Below are 7403 nucleotides of genomic sequence, written 5' to 3'. Positions count from 1 at the left end.
TGCTAGAAGAAAGATGATCATCTATGGGAACAGAAATGATAGGGGAGCAGAAAACCAGGAAGGGCATTTTTCTTGATACCATGCCTTTCATAGGAGGTTGCTTGACATGAGACGTGTCAGTCATTGTGTCTACCCCTCCCTATGCTGCCTTCTCCTTATGCCTGTTTATAGGCCCCTGTTCAGGGAAGTGACCCTGGCTGCACTGAGCCCTGATGTGGCCACTGATTGGATCAGGACTGTCACCTGATTCCAAGAATGCCCTGATGCCAAGGGCTTAAGGAGCAGGAGTAATTAGCTAAACCAAGAGGACTAGCGTCCTCTGAAATACAGACTGGAGAAAACAGAATGGATTGGACGGTCTAGGGAGGAAAATGAAACAGATATACAAGGAGAAGCAGAGACTCAATGGAAGAGAGAGCATTCCAGCCAACAAAATGCTTTTCTAGACCCTTCATATCCTTGAATAAAGTTCCCTTTTCAATGCCCAATACTGGTAAGGCAAAGGCAAAAAATTCTAGCATACTGCTCAGTGAATGTTTACAAAATAAATGACTAGAAATAAATTGTGAATATTATTAAGCATTCATAAAACAATATTTATATATATTTGTGATATAATAGAGAATATATCTGGTCTTTATCCCTGGTACCTAGTACAGACCATCAAAACTCTTAAAATTTTCTGATAGAAGAGTCTTTTGTTATTCATCATTAACCCCCTTGGATGGAACCTGAACTTATGCTAATGAGGCGGGGGAGACAAATTGTGTGATTAGAAGGTTGGAACTTTCAGACCCACCTTCAACCTCTGGGGGGGGATCAGGGCTAAAGGTCAAGTTCAATAGCCTGACCAACGATTTAAGCAGTCATGCTAACATCATGAAACTCCGATAAAAAACTCAGGCCATCGTGGCTTGGGGAGCTTCCTTGTTGGTGACCATGTTGGTGTGCTGGGAGGGTGATGCACCCTAGCTCCACCGGGACAGAAGCTCCTGTACTCAGCACCCTTCCAGACCTTGCTGTATGTATGTCCTCATCTGGCTGTTCATTTGTATTATTATAATAAACAAAGTGGTAATCATAAGTACAGTGCTTTCTGGAGTGCTGTGAGTCCTTCTACTGAATTATTGAACCTCAAGAGGGGTTATGGGAAAATCTTCAAATCTGTAGCCAAGTCAGGCAGAAGTGCCTGAGGTCCTTGCTTGCATCTGGTGTCTGAAGTGAGGGTAGTCTTATTGGGAACCTTGCCCTTTAAGTTGTGGGATCTTACACTCACTCTGGATAGTTAGTGTCAGAATTGAATTGGATTGCAGGACACTCAATTGGTATGACAGAATTGGTGTTGGGACACAATATTCTTTGTGCACGTAAAAACACACTGCATTATTGTGATGTCTATTTACAGTGTTGATTAACACAGAGCAGAAGTGACATCATCATCTCAAGATGAAGAAGGGAGCAATTATATCAGGTGATTATGTCCATATCAGTCAATCTGTATGTGTTGATTGATGGTCACTGGAGTAATCAACAAATTGTGAGACAGGGTTCCCATTTCTCCAGCTGGACTGCAAGCTGCTGGGAGTCAAGTCCACATATTCTTTTTATTATTATTATTTTTATTTTTTTGAGACAGAGTCTCACTCTGTTGCCCAGGCTAGAATGCTGTGATGTCAGCCTAGCTCACAGCAACCTCAAACTCCTGGGCTCAAGTGATCCTTCTGCCTCAGCCTCCCGAGTAGCAGGGACTATGGGCATACATGTCTGGCTAATTTTTTCCTGTATATATTTTGAGTTGTCCAGCTAATTTCTTTCTATTTTTAGTAGAGACGGGGTCTCGCTCTTGCTCAGGCTGGTCTTGAACTCCTGACTTCCCAGTGATCCTCTCGCCTTGGCCTCCCAGAGTACTGGGATTACAGGCGTGAGCCACCGTGCCCGGCCAGGACCACATATTCTTTATCTTTACTTCAATCTGTACCTAGGGAATTATTTTTAAAAATCCTAAGTTCTACTGAAATGCTTTATGGTTGATGTGATGATGTACAAATAAGTACTTACTAGTTATAATACTCACCTTGCATTTCGTTCCTATTTAGTAGTCTTGTCTCTCTGGACATTACTTTAGCAATCTTTTTTCTCTCCTTATTTCACAAATAGGGAAAGCTAAGCCATAGGTAAGTGTCTTTCCTAGGATCTCAGAGAAAGTCAGGACTAGACATAAAATTAAAAATCCATTTCCTCTGAGTTTCCAAGCCGATTACTTAGCTTATCACGCCCTCCTTAACTATCAAGAACTACTGGTCACGTCAGGTTCTGACCATCATGTGGAAGATCATGGCCACTGAAGAAGCCACTGAAGCTTAGTATCAGGTTCTATTATGCATAGTACACACAGAAGTACTTTGTCATTCATCTTAGAATTGTTCATTTAGCCTTACATTTATGCTGGCAGCTAAACCCAATGTTTTCTTGCCAAATTAAGTCAGTGAATCATTTATGCTGACAGGAAAGGTTAGGAATCTTACTTAATTTAGGATATGCTGTGTTAAAAAGAAATAGACTTCAAGCAGTGACAAAAACAGAAACAAGAAACATTGTTTTAAAAGAAATCTCCAGAGTGTAAAAATCATTGTTTTGCTTATCTAGCAGATTAAAATCTAATTAGCCCTATTGAGTTGTAGCTGGACTCACTCTTTGAGTCTTCTTTATGTTGCAGATCAGAACTGAAACAGTAACTTTGCAATCAGAGGTATTTTTAATGACTGGGGTATACCAGCTAACAATTTATTTCAGATGGGAAAGCAGAGAGAGAAATCTTGTTTTATTTTATCTGATTTAATGTTACTGTTCAGAAGAAATTACTTGGCTTTTCTAACATACCAAACTTTTACTTCATTTCTAACAAAGTCTCTGAAAATGACAGCAACTGGGGTTAGGGAACAGTCATTACTGTGACATTCTATTTGACAACATGCAATCATGTCCACTAAGAGCTTTAAATTCCCCTCAAACGTGGGTAGGAAACTTCAAAGTTTGTTTAACCCAGTGCTGAGTCCATAACAAGCTCAATAATAAACATGTATTGATAGACTGATTCTCAACACATTCCTCAAGGACTTTTATCTAAATGGCAGCGACAGAAATGATTGTTTCCTGGAGTCTTAAGTTTAGACATATTTGTGACACATTCTCTAAGACAAAGCAGGTGATTTTGGTGGCTATTTTGCAGTTAAGGGAAATGGCCATGGTTCTTTCATTCTGCCTCTGGGTAAGGCCTTATTCCCAGAAGACACTGGACGGATATGCCGATGTGTGTCTGTTCCACACAAGCTCTAGTACGTGTATGCTCTTGATTGAGAGGCAACTGGGTGACTTGACTTTTCTAGAGAAGGTCTCAGAAACTGGCCTGACTTTGATTATTTCAAGAGCATTTAATTCCAGAGGAGTCTAGATGGATTTTATTTTGAGATCCACCTATAGTAATTCCACACTTCCTTAATTCTGTAATAGTTTGCTAGCTAATTTGGACTCTCCTGGCTTAGGGACAATATGGCCCACTGTAGAACCACCACCCTTCTGGTACCAAAGGAAAATTGGAGGCTTGGTTGGGAAAAAAAGTGGCCTATTAGAGAGTTCTATGTCTGCTGCAATAGGAACCCCAAAGCAGTGTTCTTTTTTCATAAGAGAGAGTGAGTCAATGATGAGATTCAGCCCCCAGTGCAGAGGTTAACAGTGGCTCTGAGGCCAGGTGACCTAGGTTTGTATGCCTCCTCCGACAGGTACTAGAATCTTAGTCAAGTTGTTTATCCTCTTTACGTGTGTCTCAAGAGTCCTTGTTTGTAAAATGTAACAACGGGTTATTTTATTTAATATTTAGTAATATGCTAAATACATATGCCAATACTAGACCTAATTGTTTTTAAACACTTGCCATAGTCTCTGGAATGTAGAAAGTGCTCAAATGACCACCACCGTATAGTGCTTACTCTATGCCAGTCACTGTCTGTGCATGTTGTATCTGTAACTCATTTGCTTTTCACAAAGACAGTATGAGATACCTCATTCTCATTACTGGCTAAGTAACTGTCCAAGATCACAGCCGACAAGTAGCAGATTGCTGCTATGTATTTTAACCCAGGCTATGTAGCTCCAGAGTCCAGGCACTGAGCCACTATTTTTCTGCTGCTTGTCTAATAAATAAATACGACGTTTTATTATTGTTGTTTTCCTTCCTGTGAGTCTTTCCAACTCTGTGACACAGCTATGACCTCTGCTCTCCCAGGTCTTATGTCCCAGGAGAAGCAGCAGCTGACTCCTCCCAGTGCCGAGCCACTGTGATCCCGCGTGATTCCCATGGCGAAGGGGACGGTAGCAGGAGGGACTGCAAGTCTACCTACGAGGAGTTATATTTTTGTTTGGATCCTGACACTCTCCTAGCTGTATAAACTTGAGTATCTTCTTTGGGGCTTCATTTCCTAACTTAGAAAATGACAGATTCAAACGGAAACATTTCTATGCATCTTCCATATCTAGACTTTCACGATAGTCTGTATTTACTTAAACTTAACAAACATTTACTGAATACCTGCCAAGTGCAGAGCATTGTGTTCTTTGCTGTGGATTGAAAAAGAAGTGAATAAATAGAAGCCATGATCTCAATCAAAGGAATTTTATCTAGGATGATAGATAACCGTATAAGTAACTTTGATGGAGAGCCCGTGTGGCCTGAGAAGGCCTGGGTTCAAATGCAGTCTTTCATTTTCCAGCTGCGTATCATCTTAAACAAATTACCTTTCTGAAGGTTAATTTGCTCTTTTGTAACATGGGCTTGATAAGACTTTCATTGTGAGATTCAGATCATTGTTGGTATTCATAAATGTTATTAAAAGTATTTAACAAATGCTTTGAATAAACACATTATTCGAAAGAATATAGGGATGTCAGCAGGAAGAATATATAATACAGTGAGAATTTAAAAACTGTATATGGAATCATGGACTAAATTTCCTTTGTCCATTTTCAACGTAACCAGAGCAAGAGGTTGGAATCCAATATTAATTGTAAACTGGTTAAGGATTTAAAGTTGAGACTATGAACAAAATTTTCCAATTAGGATCTCTTTATCACTCTCTTTTTTTTTTGAGACAAAGTCTCACTCTGTTGCCGGGGCTAGAGTGCCATGGCATCAGCCTAGCTCACAGCAACTTCAAACTCCTGGGCTCAAGGGATCCTCCTGCCTCAGCCTCCGGAGTAGCTGAGACTACAGGCATGTGCCACCATGCTCGACTAATTTTTTCTATTTTTAGTAGAGATGGATTCTCCCTCTTGTTCGGGCTGGTCTCAAACTCCCAACCTCAAGTGATCCTCCTGCCTCGGCCTCCCAGAGTGCTAGGATTATAGGCGTGAGCCACCACGCTCAGCCTCTCTCTTTTTTTTTTAACAACAGAAATTTATTTTCGCAGTTCTGGAGGCTAGAGGTCCAAGATCAAGGTGTCAGCAGGGTTGTTTTGTTCTGAGGCTGCTCTCCTGGGCTTGTAGATGGCCACCTTCTTGCCCTGTCTTCACATGGTCTTTCCTCTGTGTTTGGGCGAGAGCTTGCCCCTAGTGTGTCTCTGTCTCTCTCTCTCTCTCTCTCTCTCTCTCTCCCCTTGTAAGGACACCACTCATATTGGATTAGGGCCCACTCTACTGGCCTCATTTTAACTTAATAAACTCTGTAAAGACCTTAACTCCAAATACGGTTACATTCTGAGGTACTGGGGGTTGAGATTTCAATATGTGAATTTTGAGGGAACACAATTCAATCTATAGCAGGGATAATGAAGATGTTCTAAAATTCGATAGTGGCGATGTTGCAAACCTCTGGGAATACACCAAAAACCACTGAACTGTACACTTTAAGAGTGAATTTTATGGCACATGAATTGCATCTCAATAAAACTGTTGTGAACAAAAAATAAAAACTAAATTGGACATAACTCTTGCCTTCTACAAGCTTACAGACCAGTCAGGCAAACAAGAATGTAAATAGGTACTTTCAGCCCCTTGCTGGGCATGCTAGATAGAGGTGCATTTATCCCATTTTTCTTTCTTTTTTTTCTTCTTTTTTAATTTGTATAAATTTAAGGGATACAAGGGCAATTTTGTTAAACAGATATATCGCATAGTGGTGAAGTCTGGGCTCAGTGTAACCATCACCCAAGCAGTGTACATTGTACCCATTAAGTAATTTCTCATCTCTCACCACCCTCCAACCCCTCCAAGTCTGCCGTGAATCTACGTCCACGTGTACACATTATTTAGCTTCCACTTAGGACCTCTTCTAGCTCACGATCTGCAGAAATGCCCTCACCATATGCTTTGGCAGAAGATGTGTTTGTGTGCCTGCCTGGCGTACGTGTGATGTCTTTTGTGGGGGTGGCCAGGGGTTGCACAGATTGACTGCTATCTCAAAACCCAAATTTCTGCAAAAAGCAGCCACACGTATATAAGCAAAGTAAAGAAATAAAAAGTGTTTCTAAATAGTGAGCAGTGAGGGGAGAAGATTTTCTTTCCCATATCTGATATTTTCTTCTATGTCATAGGGGTTCCACTAGCATAAAATGCCTGGAGTCTCTTTTCCCCCTTACTTATTCCCTCCCAGGGAGGGAGAGTGACTCAGTCTAGTTGGTGAGGTTGAAAGGAGAAACAGGGCATGCACAGCGACATCCTCCTTTTCTCATTTCTGCTCTGCCCCTTCTCTCCTGTTTGCGTACAGAGCAGGGGCTGCTGCAGGAGAGGGAGATGCGGCTTGGCGTAGCAGCCCCTGCAGCATAGAGGGGAGCCTGCCTACTTCTACAGTGCTGTCCTGGGAGGCTGGCTTGCCCATACGTGGAAGTCACATCCTCTCATAACATCTTCATTGGTGATAAGAGCTATATTGTGACCTCCATCTACCTAACTCTTCTATTTTGTAGCTTAATTTATTCGGAATTCAAGTGAGAAAAATGGTGTTAATTATTGAGTATCCTTGATCTCCAACATTCAAGAGGAATGTTGACCCTATCCCAGGGGGCCTCTGGAGTCCCTGCTCTGATAAATGAGCTTATATTGATTTATCTACATTGTCTTCTTTCTTCACCCCTCTAATGGTGCCATGTATTTTTCAGGGTGACTGTGGACTAATGGAACTAATCCCCACATAGACTTTGAATACTTTAAAGCTGAGTCAGTGAGTGGGGAGAATTTAATTTAATAATCCTTTCATCCTCTGCCTATGAAATATGCTATAAAAAGATGTCAATAAATACTTTCATAATTGCAAACATAATTTTACATATCACTTCAATGCTAGAAGGGACTTATTACATTACTGTCAGATACCCAATAGGAATAAAATACACATTAAAATGGGACATGTCTAT

Source organism: Propithecus coquereli, unplaced genomic scaffold (assembly GCF_000956105.1).
Source record: "Propithecus coquereli isolate 6110/MARCELLA unplaced genomic scaffold, Pcoq_1.0 Scaffold8, whole genome shotgun sequence".
Lineage (NCBI taxonomy): Eukaryota > Metazoa > Chordata > Mammalia > Primates > Indriidae > Propithecus > Propithecus coquereli.
Note: the sequence above shows the minus strand (reverse complement) of the source record.